Raw genomic sequence first — 15,216 nt, 5'->3', positions numbered from 1 at the left:
AGGGTCATATCAGCATTTGTCACATTTGATCAGACCCTGTTTTATAAATAGATAATAGCAAAGTACTACTATGCTACATGAACATAACGTAGTGGTCGTAAATGATAGCGTGGCTACCAGTATTAACCTTAAGATGTTCTTGTTAGAACACTGTTGTGCTGGATATGGCCATTCCCATCCATGTTGCCATGACAACCCACCTTATTCCTCTTGGAATAGGAGGAGGTTTTGGTCTGGTTCATCGTCTGTTGAGGTTGACACATATTGGAAAATTACTCACTGTGTGGTTGTTGGGGAAAGTTCACTTCATGCATCAGCATCTATGTCATTCGTATCCTGCATGGCTATTACAATTTCGATGTGCAAGTATATTAGCCAATATGTCATGCGCAAAGTAGAAGGTATTTAACTTTATTCATCAAATGATTATTTCTATAAGTTATTTCTTGTGCCTATTGTCTGCGGTGTAGATTTTGAATTTGAAGGAGAGGTTATTGAATAGTACCTATCAAACTAGCTGAGAAAGTGAATGCACCCCTCCTTTTATCATGGGGCATTGTATCACAACTGCACATGCAGGCACAAGGGTGGAACAGTGTACGTACCTTGTCTGTTTAACAGTTCTATGCACTCTGACAAGAGGTCTTTCAGTTTTCTAGTCAGCTTATGAAAATCACACAGTTGGGTTTTTATAATGTAGTAAAGGACTATCCACGAACACATCCCTTCGCCTTTGGATGAACCTCCCCACACACGTTCTTAGAAACCCCAAAAGACTTATCAATGAATCCTCTCTCTTGACAGCACTGTCTAAGTCTCCATTTGTTACTTTGAAATCCTTTAGAAAATGCAGGTAATTTGCTATTTCAGAGGGTTGAATTTTCAGTTTCCTGGGACCTCGTTGAAAGCTTGCACGTTCTTTGCTCGCTACTCCACAAAATCTACAGACAAAAAAGAAAAATTCTGGCCATCGTTGCATGGGGGAGGATCACTTAACTTTCGGGTCTTCCTCTTTCAGTGCAGCCTGCACTAGGTTCATCAGCTTTTTCAGTGTTGACATCTTTAACTCCATTAATCAATGAAACTACCGTTACGAATGCTTAATGAGTATAAAGTCGGTATTGTGAAAACAAGTGGCAAATGGTCTGACTCTATTTTGGTTTTTACCCTAAAATCTGTAACCGTTTCAAACATAATATCGTTCACTAACAGATAGTAGATAGTCTACCACCCTTTTCCCCGGACTTCCCTGTGTGGGCTGTATATCAGTTTGAAAACATGTAACACTGCTTATATCCTTGTCGGCAAACAGCCGCCCATTCGCAATCCTGAAATTTGTAGCACTGCATAAATTCAAGTTCAGTCCAAAACTATTTATATATGTATCTTTAGAGGTCCTCTTGGGCAGAGCTGTGTCAGATGGGTAATTTGTTGGGAGATATTTTTTTATCAACATAGTCGTGCAAATTCCCAGTTCTACATTGAAATCTCTCATTATCATATAATCACAATCATCTAGTTTCGATACGTACTGTGACAATTCTACTATCTGAAAGACGTCTTCTGTGTCTTGAACGGGAGATCTTGCGGGAGAAACATATACAGTACCGGTTAATAGTGTCCATTTGTTAACTTGAAATCCTTAGAAAAATTGCAGGAAATTTGCCTTTTCAGAGGGTTGAATTTTCACGGTTCTCGGAGACCCCGTTGACACCTTGCACATTCTTTGCTCGCTACTGCACAAAATCTACACACACAAAAAATCTGGCTATAATCGCATGGGGAGGATCACTCGCCTTGTCCTCTGCATAATGAAGGACAGACTCTGCATCTCATCCAATATTCTCTGTTGCCATCTTAATGAATGAATGAATGAAATTAATGTTATGAATGCTTGATGAGTATAACTTTTCTCTTTCCAACAAATTGAAACATGTGCACAGATGTACAGATGTTTAATGACACACCTACATCATATCACTTTTTTTTGTCACAAATGAACAACCGGACTGGTCCCATTTGAGCTCGAGGTTGTGACGTTGTGTTAACATAATATTTATCTCCATGAAAAAAGAGGTATACTTTTAGGAATGTCTGCGGGGGTGTTTCCAGACTTTTAATGCTTCAAGAATCTCTTGATAGACTATGATATTTGTGTGGGTGTTGGAAAGACGAATCTTCAATCATACCGACAAAACCATTGTTTTGCATTTGACTGATTTTCTTTTTGAGTTCTACAAATACAAAAAAAACACAGTACCTACGCCTACCGCTTTGAAAGATTGCATTTTTTTTTCGCTGCTCCACAAAATCTACACACAAATATTCTGGCCATCATGGCATGGGGGAGGATCATTTACCTTGTCCTGTCCCTACTTCAACGCCCCTTTAACCAAACTGAGGCACTACTGCAACAGGGCTGTGGAGTTGGCCATCTTTCTTTCCATGGATGAAATTAATGGTATGAATGCTTGATATATGATGAGTATAACATTTCTCTTTCCAACAAATTGAAATATGCGTACAGATGTACAAATGGTTGATTACACTACATCATGTCACTTTTTTCCATAAATAAACAACCGGACTGGTCTCATTTGAGGATGTGACGTTGTATGTACATAATATTTAGCTCCATGAAAAAAATGAGGTAAAGTTTTGGGTGTGTTTCCAGACTTTAGTTGTCACATGCCTCAAGAACCTCTTGATTTCGATATTTGTGTGGGTGTTGGAAAGACGAATGTCAACGCTGATTTTTGACACCTTAAATACTATGTGACCATCAGCAGTTGATGAGCAAGTCGGGAATGCTGTGTTTCCTGACGACTTTCTCAACTCTGGCATGGAGGCCGTCTCTCGTGTCCTCGAAGTTCTCAGGAATCCTTCGGGCCGCCTTGGTCCCCTTTTGCTTGACAAGGTTCATGCGGCTCAGAAATGAGTCGGTCCGTTCCTTTGACAAGTTTAATGTGGCCGCCTTTCTCTGCCAGCAAGCTCCTGTCTTTGTCAGCCTCGAGACTGCCTGCGGCTCAGACAACCATTTATTGCAAGGCGGTCGACCACGGCCGGTGAGACTATGGGACCGATGAGGTGAGGTGAGGTCGACCACGTCCCCAGCAGGTCTCAGGTTCTGACTGTACTCATTGACAGGAAAAAGTTCGTGAAGGTCGCCAAGGAGGAGTTGTCATCCCGTGTTTCTGTGGAGGTTGTCCACGTGCACTCGTTTCAGCTCCTTGCTGTAGCTGGTCTTTATGGAGCGGACTGTGCTCTCATTCAGCGGCAGAGCGAGCTCCACTGACATCCGCCTGGCCGTTTTGTGACGCGCCGATGTTGATACACATTCTGGCGATTTTCGCTCTCTTATCTGGGCTGTACATAATGGCCATAGCTGCCCCGCATTTCTCTTCCAATTGCCCGAGTCCAGGAATACCCTCTCTCCCACAAACGTAGATGCAATGGCGCTGGATGAACTCGCAATAAGATGTTTTGTAGAAAAGATTAGCTGGAAATTATGTGATAGACTGTACTGCTACCTTTTGCCCGGTGACAAGATCCATGTAGGACCCCGTAATCCTTCCATTTAATATTCGAGGGTCAGCTTGTATACAAAGATCAGTTAAAAGTCGGTCAAACTTATTGTCTATTACTGACCTGGATCGAGGAGGTAATGGAAAAACTGTCGATGTTAATTTTCGTTATCTTGCCTAGTCATGTAGGTTTCCAAGACACGAATTTAGATCTCGCCCAGCAAAATGGATCACTCTGTCATATGGGCGAGGTCTCTCATTGTGTCCGAACTAGGAGTTTCTTCAGAATCGACTTGGTTGATTCGTCTAAGCCGATACATTCGACATGTGTCCAACTGGTGCAGTCACTACATTCAACAAACTCATTCCCCTCGACTTCTAGCTTGTTACAGACTACACATACCGTGGTGGCATCTTCATACATATTGTTTGGGTCTTCAGTGGTCTGCTTGTGCGCATTAGATACTGTGTTGGTCATCTGGGCAGTGCTCAGCGATATCGGACAAAACCATCCCTTGAAGTGTGTTGTAGTGGGACACTAGCCATAGTACATAACTAGTTCCCTGTATCACCAGCTTGCTGGTGTTATACATTGTTATATGTAACGATCCAGGTTCAGTTCCGAGTCGCACATCGTCGTCTGTGAACGTCGTGCTAAACTGTACACCGTTAGTACCTCGGTCTGTGCGCTTGACCCCATAAGAGGCCTCACATATAGACCTCCACGAAGCAATAGATTCACAGGGAATATGTCAGGCACAGTCAGGCACGAAATGTTGTGCTTCACTGTGTAGTGTTCAAGTCCGTGGAGAGGATCGGTAGGCTTGTCTCTGTGGTTCTCAAGGCGTGAAAGAAATCCCAGGATCACCTCTTTGAACTGTACCCCGCTCTTCTTGAATCTCTTCGGCACACTTTCTTGTCGTTGTCTTTTCTGTGGCCTGAATTATTAAAAGGTTCACGAGTTCTACCATCTCCGCCATATCCACTATTAGAGTTTGATTATTACAGAAATAATAGAAATAATAACAGTTCCAAGTCATTCTACATACAGTTTGTTTAGTACGGATGTGATATCTGACGACGACAGTAAAGTCTACTAGTATTTACAGGTTCAAATTTTTCTCTGTTCTTATGACAGTTATAAAATGTAATGACAGATGGGGTTTAAAATACATGGTTTGTCTAATTGTATAGGAAAGTAAATTTTTTCAATACTATTGAGATATCAAAAACATGGAAACAATTAATAGAATATTTCACAGTCAACAATGACTAGTACAATGACTAATACAGCAATAATCTGTACAACCAGACTGTATAATAAGACCTGCTTATGTCAGGGATGTATACACATCTGATAACATGCATTTTATGTGTGGAGCTTTACACCATATGCGTATATATTTCAAAATTTCAACGTCATTCAGGCCATGTTGTATGTCTGCTATGTTGAATAGATAAAAGAATTGCAGTCTTCTTCTATCTTGTTTAAGTTTCTAAACACGGTACTGCTTTACTTCTGGCAGTCTTCTTATATCTTGGTTAAGTTTCTAAACACGGTACTGCTTTACTTCTACTGCAACCCATCAAGCTGTGTATCACCTCATACATCAGGACTCAAAATACTGGGTGCACACAATATTTTTTCTATGGGTGCACCAAAGTATTCTAGTAGGTTTTTCGTATATGTTAAAATACGAAACAACGCACACATTTCTTACCCCTGTAAAGAATTATTATTTCAGGGGCAAATTTCTCTGGCCATGGGTCGCATGACGATAAATTCCTAAACCACTGCTCTTGCCCCTTCTCTTAAATGTACCCATAAACATATGTTGTCTTGTCTTCGATAGGCGTTTCTACATAGTATAATACAATAGAATAATTTTAAACTATAAATCACATGGAAATTTATTCATCAGTACATGTAACATTTATTAGAACAAAGAAATAAATACTGATAGTTCATGTTTACGATACCAACAAAGCGTCAGATACAGATGCATAAATCATACTCTTAGCGTAATTAACAAGTGTTTAGATTAACTAATCCAATTGGGTACAGTACATGCGCGTAGACATGACATTTGCCGACATGTGGTGCACAGACAAAAACATCACTTTTTTGAACACGATTCATTTTCAAACAAACTTTAGGTGACATATGGAAATAATCGTCATAATGCATCAATAAACTGTTTATCTTCAGATCTACAGATTTTTAGCTTTACAATATTCCCTTAAAACCGACATGCGAAGAAGGGTTTTGAAATTTTCCGTTCATCCTTGACACTTGTGGAGCGAAAGTGGTAGCGCTTTCGTCCATAAAGTGTATTATATATTGGATTGGTCTTCTGGGCCATCGTAGAGGATGAGTTAGTCGTCCTGGAGGTGCCAGTGCATCCCGTAGCCTGGCAGCAGAAAGTCGGGGATTCTCTCAATATGTTTGAGTGTCTCTAGTATACTTCTGCAGTAGGTAGATTGGTATAATATTACCGTTCTGTTATTTGAAATGACCTTTGCTCCTTGAGAGATCTTGTTTTGTTAATGCCTGTTGTTTGGTATTCTGTTGGAAATGTGTTCTGACAAAGAGGTAGGTCATGACGTGATCTTGGTTTGAATAGTTAGCTGAGGATTTTGTGATGCGCTTCAAGGTGCTGAACTGCCATTCCTCGTTCTCTACCATGGTGGAACTAATTGCGATCAACCGTAATTCGAAGTTGACGGGAAATGGCCAGGCAAAGAATGGAAGTGATGTAACCGGAGTTTCTTCATAGAGATGATGTGTGGGTTGCCGTAGAAACACTCCATCATTAGATGATGAAGAAACATGACATTTGACATGCGGAGCACAGTTGTGGTTTACCAATCCTCTGCATCTGCGTAACAAAGCTCTGACTATGTCTTTACCATTAAGAAGTAGACCTTTAACCCTGTTAATGATGTCTGTTACATGTTTTGTTTCTCTCGATGGTAGCTCTCCAAGTAGATTTCTGGTGTGGTTACAGAGGTCATGTCTTGGTTCTCTTCCAATTTCCTCAAGGTGTTGTAGATTCAGTTCCTCCACACTTTGTTTTGGGGGTTTTATGCAGCAGTGTAGGGACACTTTTGGTCCCATGAATCGTAGACTTTAAACTGTCCCTGGGTGCTTTCTTTGTCATTGTTTTAGCTTCAGTGTAGGTTGATGTCCTCCTTCGTAATATTGTGAAGTGGGTCTGAAATGTTAATGACTGCTCTCTTGTTTGTAGCTGGTCCCTTCATGATGAACTTCTGTCCGTGTTTAATGTTGGTTGTAGCATTCTCCATGTGACGTCCAGTAATCGGGTACCTAACTCATGTGCACTGGACAGGTACAGGAGTAGTGCCCGACACGCTGCTGCCCAAACTCAAACTGTCGTGATGGTTTATCTCCCTTGAAAAATCGTAGGACATCCCTGATGTTGCACCCGTTAGTCCCCTGGACAGGAAGCAAAAGACAAGGCAGGTCATCACGCCTGGTTTCAGCGTGCATTAGCTGTTCTTGATTTGATCCTCCGCACCACGCGATGATGTCGAGTCAAGGTTTCTCCACCTCGGCCTGGACAGCCCTGGATGATTTTTAGCCTGGAGAAGTAGGATGTCATAGACCATGTTCGATGCTGGTTCAAAAGCCAGCTCCACCAACACTCCAAACGCAGCTACTTTGGCCCAATCCTTACCTCCGTTTATGTACCCCAGACACCCCCTGGGCAACTTCCTTATTCTGTATCAAGTATTGGTATGGTTGTTTATCACACCGATGGTTGTTGGGTTACCAGCAACCTTGCTTTTGGCACAGCTTTAATGTTTTAGTATCTTCTTCACCTTCTCCTCAAGCTGCAATACTCCGTCCCCTCTTTCAGAAAAATGTTTACACTAGCGCGCCCAACACACGTGAGAATCTTTGTCTAGACGGGGAGAAGTTTAATGCAATTCTTAACAATGTTTGGTAATGTGTGAACCGCGGAGGTATCAGGTCTTTTCGTCCCCTAGTCTGTTCGTCCCCTCCTCCTTTCGTCCCCGTCACATAGATGTCTCGTCCTCATCGATCATGGATGAAAATATGACAAGCATCCAAAAAGAAAAATCCAACTGCATTGCTTTTACATACCTAACTCCTGAATCTTGCGGTAGACAGCCTGCGTCCAGTGGAAGGCACACCCTCTCCTAATGTTCCCTGGGAACACAGAACGTACTGCCTACCACATCCCCTTCTCAAAGTCCATGACAAAAGTCGTCACCTTCGGTTCCCGGTCTCCTGGTAGCAGTCTCAAAACTTCTTAAGAACCTGAAAAGACAAAAATGATCCTGATCGAGTGCTTAAACTCCTCCAACACAAGAATACACGGATCAAATTTTCAAGACTTTGTCGGATTGGTAATACAAAGGGGTAAATATCCAATGAAATATCAAAAATGTTTTCAGAAATTGCACAAAGTAAAACATTCATACCCTCTTGTAGTCCTTTTTGTCCTTGTTCGACATGAACACCAGTGCCAGGGGGACGTGCTCCTCGTTCTCATCTTCCCTGACGAACACATGGATGCCGACGAGCTGGTAGAACGGACGTCCCACCACCTTATGTTTCGTCCATGTACTATGTCTTCGCCCGCGATAGCAGCTTTAGCTTCTGATCGGTGGCGAAGACAAGGTGTCTGTGCCAGTCGAATCTGATGTCCGCCTTGAAGAAACAGTCTGAGAGGTGCTGCTTCTCCAGATTGAAGTACAGCGTAGTCCTGTGGGCGCAGCTCCTGCCTACGTTTGTTCGCCATGCGCACCTGGAAGAAAAACAAAAATTAAATCATACTGAATGATATGCAAAAGGTAAAATAAGGTAGAGCTAGAGTTACTTACTACTTAGATTCTTTAGTGCAGTCTCGTTTTGATTCCTTAGTGCAATATGTTTAAGATACATTCTATTAACAAAAAGGACTTACTATGTTTGTGAAGCTTGGTAGGTCCGGGTTCGGCGCCTGCACATGTACTTCCTCCATCTTCGAGTGGAATAACCGTTTGCATATCTCGTAATGCTGCCAATCACAACTGTTGCCGCCAAAGGTTGTACGTGACAATCACTTGCTTCACATATTTTGCAGAGTTTTCACATTTGTGTTTTCTCGCATCACTACCGCATTTCACATTTTCAACAGAAAATATTATTTCCGAGGAAACCGCTCCTAGATTTAATCACGTGGTAGTGACTTTTTGTTGGTCGCTCCATCTGGCTCACCGGTTTGGTCTTTACCGAGATACAGGATGGGTTTATTCTTGTTTGGAGGGTCTTTGTACACAATTTCGTTCAACTGAACTAGGAGAACAACAACGATTTGATAACCTGTCGAGAAAGATTGGAAAGCCCCCATTTCCTTCAAACCACAGGCCGCAGGGTCCTTTTGCGACAACAGTCTCTTCATCCAATGCTTCAGCCAGCTTTGTTTGTTTCTTATGGCCTTGTCGAATTTTTGCAGCAGGCACCGCAACTGTCTGTGTACTTGCTAGTGCTAGTCCTTGGAGTAGACCACTTGGAGTGCAAGTCCCTGCGCATTTTTCCAAACCGTCTAGGTCCAGTGGAAGGCGAAGTCCTCGACCTGGACGTCCAAGAACAATGTGGGTCGGTAGCTTGGAATTAGGGTGGGTCAGCACGGCCTCGTAGTCTCCCTTATTCCGCCTACACATCAAAGCAAACGCGAGAGGGACCTACAGCAGATGTAGATGGTGAAATCAGTGGTCCGTCAGTCATAAGTCAACAAAGGCTGGTTTAAACGGTCGTTATAAACAACGATAACAATCCAATCGATGGTGAAAATCAGAAATCAATCATAGTCAATCAAAAGACAGTAATGCCAATTAAAAGATAATGATGAATGTATGTAATTGCAACTAATATCGATCAGGTACAAAATGATAGAATGTAATCTAAGTAATAAAGAAATAGTAACAAAAATCAACTTACCGGGACGAAGTTTCATTCTGACCTGCTTAATGTCGTCGCCACTCTGCAGGAAGGCGTGGATGGAGAACAGCTGTTTGAATGGCTCCCGCGCGACCTTTTAGGTCCGATCCATATACCATCGCCGTGAGTCTGCCAGTTTTTTCAGCTGGTACGGCGTCTCGAACACCAGGTGCTTTGCCCTCTTCTGCTCCTGCCGAGACACACTTCAAGGTCCCCGTGTAGGAAGTTCTCAGGGACGTAGTCGACGGTCAGCTCGAAGTCCATGTCCCGTGGCTCCACGGGCCGCATCTTTCCTTTACCCGGTTAACCTGTCGTAGGATAGCTGCCTGGCTGGGAATTCTCGGCTGATCGCCTGCCCCCAACAACGCATTGTCCACCAAGTTCGATGTCGCGTCAAAAATCTGTTGACTCGCCTTTGTCTTGATGTTCACGGCTACGTGAGCATGGCGTTGCGCCCAGCATGCGGTGGATGGCTGTGCTTGTGTGCACGAGGTGGTGTGAATGTCTCTCCTACTTGGCTGATTGTCGCCTTGCAGTAGGCCGTGTTGCTGCGCTTGGTGCACCGCCAGTAGGTTTTCCCTTCTCATCACTTCTTACGTGTATAGCTGCAGCCAAGGCTGCTGGTTAGCATATGCCCTCCTTTCTGCGAGGAGCCCGCCACAATGGTTAAGGTTACTCGGTCGGACTGGGTTGTGTCAGGCTCCTGGTCGATCGTCTCATCCGCCGGGTGTTGTCAGGGCAGCTCCCGCACCTCCTCCACGGGCTCCGACACTGTCGTGGCTGAAGTCGGCAAGGCTGTCTTCAGAATCCTCATCTTCCTGTAGCTCCTGTTATGAATAAAAAAATGATCACCATTACATCATGCTAGAAACGCCAGTAATACTATCAAATGTCAACTTGCTTGTCATGCCTTTGACCCAACAATTTAAAGAAATGCCAGCTACACGTATACAGCATGTTCTTTAGAAAACAGGAAGCACGAAATTCCATATTCCACCTTGAGTGTTATACCTCGGGATCAAAGATGCATTGGGCCTGATTTGGAGTTCTGTTTTCTTGCTTTGGCAGTCTTGGTGGTGATGAAGTGCTGGCCTCTGTTTCCTCATCCCCAGCCCTCTTTCTCTTGCGGGCAGCTGTCCTGTCCTGTTCTGTCTACCATTCGTTCGTTTTCGGCATATATGTCTTGCAGAAGGTCGGCCGAAAGAAAAATTTCATCCCAATAAAAAGGCAAAATACAATTTATAAGTAACATATCAAAGTGAATTTAAAAAGTATACCGGCTTTTTACAATGCACAAGTCCATAAAGATGGTGAAGCAATTCTCAATTGATAAACCTGAAATGAAAACATTATTTCAGCAAGTACACATATAATTTACAACTGAAATTATAAAGAAATGCAAAATAATTCAAAATTTATGTCAGATAAAATGGCAGCATCAGTTTTACAAAAGTACGGAAGTTAACATTTAAGCATTCCAATATATAGCTAAACATCTCACTGGAAAATATTTCGAAAGTTCACTCGTATAGTTGTTTCTCACATAATTCACAGCTGGGCATAGATCTTTTGCACAGGTGACCAGCAGATCCTTTGTCGTCTTGTCACCATTTTCGAACTTCGTCCATGTAGCTCCTTGTACCACCATCTCCGGGTACCGCTCCATACTGTCGGCGTTTGACCAGTGGGACGTCGTTTGGTAGACATTTTTTTTTTGGAACCTTTATTTATTCATGAAAGCTCAAATCGGCCTGCAGGCCGACATTGAAGCGGACGTGGCAAGCGTCAGTCTTTCCCTGGTAGAGCACCTGGGGACGGAGGAGCTGTCCCGAAAGGCTAATGGCGAGAAGCAGTGTGATTTGTCGCTTGCCCTCGTGACCTACCACTGGAACTTGGCGGCTCCGACCTCTTCGAGCGTCCAGTCTCTCCCGTCTTTGGTCCCAGTTGATGACCATTTCCTCCGGGATTTCCAATTCCGCGACAGTCTGACTGACTCTCGTCATGGCAAAAGGTATAACGTGCCTGTCAGAAGTCTTCAGGTTGTTTTTTGGCCGCCTTGGTCGCCTTTCGCTTAACAAATTTCATCCTATAAGAAATAATCAATACATCAACTCAATATACACCCCGTGGCAAATTCAACTACTTGTTAGAAACAGTGCATCAACAAAAATAAACAATAGGGGTGACTTCCTGCGGAAGAAGAATCGCACAATAAGGCATGACTGGGGACCCAGGAAGTGTAGTGTGGATTGTACCGAGATGGTGAGGGGCTGTGCTCCTGCAGGTATTAGTCCCAGATGTATTCCATGCGGAAGAGTTGAAAGAATTTGTTAAACTCACAAATTGCCCAAAGTAATGTGAGTGTAAGGACGCCCTTGAGCTTAATATTCTTTGCTTCCTTTCCCTGCATGTAGACAACTCCATAGCCACCACACTTGTCAAAGAGCTGTATGGCCTTGCCCATTGTCTACACAGTCAGGACTTTCAGTCAGGAACAGGCAATGCAGGTTGTGGTAGATTTCAATGTAGCTCTCCTGTTTCATCATCTCCGCCTTGTCTGTTGTGACCTTCTTAAAGATTGCTCCTGCATCTCGCAGAAGATTGGCCACTTTACTCAAAAGAAGTCTCTTGACTTTACCAAGTCCGTCCTCATTGGTGACCCGCCAGTGCATCAACAAAACGATACGAATTTTTCGCCAGAGTGATGACATGCTCTTCAATGAGAAAGGAGCTTAGCTTTGTGTTTCGGGTTGTGGCATTGGCATCATGATCCAAGATTCTGTCTGCTGTAGCCTTCATGTTCAAACCAACCAACGGAGGGGGACACTCACCTTGGCCAACTTAAACCTACTTACATACAAAATACATTAATCATGTAGCAGTTTCTCTCTATCAAGTCCGTTCATTTTGACCGTTCCCATTTTAACATGCATATCCACGATCTAGTTGTAGTGTACCTATATTCCATGCGAGGTCAAATACGTCTTGTAGTGCTTCAGCAAAGGGGTCCTATCTAAGACTCTGAACCTGTCTCCCCTCAGTTTCTTCGCTGGGAAGTCCACTTCAATCACAAATCTCGGGTCGATAGTCCCCCATGGGTCAGTCGTGGCGGTGGGGTGGTCAGACGAAAGGCGAACACCCTTGGCGGGGAGCACAGACGATTGTCTCCCTCTTTTTCCTTGGCTCTTTTACTCTAACCTCTGACCGGTCCCATGTGACGATCCTGCAATCCTTCAGGAACCTGCCGCTACTCCAGGTCGAAACATACTCCAGCTGTGACTTGTCACTTTCTGGAACATTACAGTGAGGCTGACCAGCCACCACTCTGTTCTGGTCATCAGTGCCCGGATAAGGGTCACGAAGTATGATCCCGTCTGGCACATGGACTGGTCCAATCTGAAGCTCCACTTGTTGTCCTGACTGAATCAGTGCGTCTCATTTGGCGCTGTGAACGACCTCCGTAACAGCCGTGGGGTCTGGTAGGGATCAGCCGATAGGTACACCAAATCTTGGATGAAAAGTTTGCGACGACTCACAAATCTTGATGGTGACTGAGCTGAAGGTTTCTTTGGTCTGGGTGTCAACAAAAGGGATTTTAACCCCCGTTTACCGCTTGTGTGTCATAATGTTCATCACATTTCTCAAGCCAAGCCTTAGGTAATCTGTTGCTGCCACCATGACCATGGCCACCCCCCACTCGTAATGTGACGTGAACATCTCTCTCTGCTGTTCACGCCATTGCTTTTCGCGTTGTTGGTGTGGTTCGCGTTGTTCTTCTGCTGTTTTTATGTTCCCCACCTTTCTCAAGCCAAGTCTTAGCTAGGTTGCGCGGCAGGAATACAGTGATAGTTTGCTAATTGTGCTTGATATAGTAGTCCTTTTTGTTTTTGAGCGCCTTCTTGGTGAAAGTTGGGAGATCGGGGACTACGTGGCTGTCGTCGTATTGTTGTCTGTACCCCACGTCGGACAAGATAGTAAAGGATTTGCTCACATCACGGTATCTGGCATCCTTGAAAGCGCGGTCAGTACGGCTCATCATTTCAGCGGCTTGCTCATACAAAATAATGCAGAAATTAACAGAAAGGAAACCTGCTTAAGGTATTTAGGTTGGCTTAATTGGAATTTTGACCTTCCACGGTTTTCTCAATAATGAATAAAACTTGAAGAAAGAATTGAGCCGTAAAGAATATTGGCAAATGGGCATGAAAGAATTGATATTTTTGCAGGGTTTTGAACATGGTAGTCAGCCTGGCCATTTTGCGGCGTTGGGAGAGTGGCTGCCACCCCAAGTCTTGGAGTATTGCTGTTACAATACAGAGGCTTTGCGTTGGTATTTGTTGCGTACGTACCTGGCAGCTATACGTTGCACCCTACTCACCTGTTTGGCAGTGTGAGGGTCCCATACCGAAGCACTGTATTCTTATGAAGGTCTGACAAGTGCCTTGTACGCTTGATCTTTCGCCCCAACACTAGCATCCGCAGGTTTCAGGTCCTGTTGGCTTTAGCAGTCATGTTGTCGACGTAAAAATTCCAGAAAAGGTTGGCAGAGATAGTTAAGTCTAGGTACTTAGCTTTACCCACCTTGGCCATTGTCTTACCATGAAGTGTGTAATTGTGATTGATGGGCTTTCTTGATGAAGGGATGGACATGACTTCACACTTGGATGGATTAAATTGCATGAGACATGTCCTTTCCCAATCACAAATGCTGTCTATATCATGTTGTAGATTGATAGTCTTGTGGCTCTTTCACCGCCATCTGCAATATGCAGTCGTCTGTAAATAACCTTACCTTGGCATTAGAAGCGTGGTTTGGCAGATCATTTCTATAAGCCAGGAAGATAATAGGCCCCAGGACGGTGCCCAAGGGCACACCAGAGGTTACGGGAGCTGAGTCGGAGCATTGTGCAATTCTTTTGGACAGTAAGAGATACGAAATAATCATCAAAATATGATGAATGGGCTATGCACGATTAAGATTTTGTTCTTAAGAATACTTTCAATTTTAGGAAGAAAATGTTACAGAATTGACCTTTAACGTCCCTTGCTCTGTTTATAATAATTGTCAACATGTCCTATATTTAAATGATTAGATATGAAAATTGAAGTAACAGAATAAAACCTACCTCCTGGATGGCATATACTGTATCTCCTGATTTCATACTGGTCAACTGGTACCGAATGACCACACTTCTGATCAACGCCTGTGATAAAAACAACATTCGAACTTTCAGGACCGAGCCTATTGTCACAACATAATTTTCCCATCGGTATGATTTTTTTTGCACGATAAACATGAGCAACTGGTGGGTGCTTAGTCGTCCATCGAAATGAACATGTCCATGAAACTTTCCTATATCTTTATAACAAAAGGCTACCAAAAACAAGCAGTCAAGAGAGAAAAGTCAGATAATTTTCTGACATTGTACAGAAGACGTTCAGTGTTGTCCTGGTTCCGTGGTGTTGGCCGGATAGTCGACGGCCTGCTTTTTTTTACGTTCCCCGTTGGCTGAATCGTGCCGAGAGGTGAGCGTCCCTGGGGAGTAGACGTGTAGGCCTCTGGCTGAACTTGGGGGTACCAAAACGGGGGTATACCCCGTCTGCAGCATTGGCCCAGTTAGGCGTCGCTCTAACTGCCATTGGTCGGGCGGGATGCGGTCCCCAGCCGGGCTGGGGAGGGGGGGGGGGAGATGATGTCAATGTGCTGGCGGGGGCGGAAGG

This window comes from Branchiostoma floridae, chromosome 9 (assembly GCF_000003815.2).
Source record: "Branchiostoma floridae strain S238N-H82 chromosome 9, Bfl_VNyyK, whole genome shotgun sequence".
NCBI lineage: Eukaryota > Metazoa > Chordata > Leptocardii > Amphioxiformes > Branchiostomatidae > Branchiostoma > Branchiostoma floridae.
The sequence above is the reverse complement of the archived record's forward strand: the minus strand, read 5'-3'. Positions refer to the sequence as shown.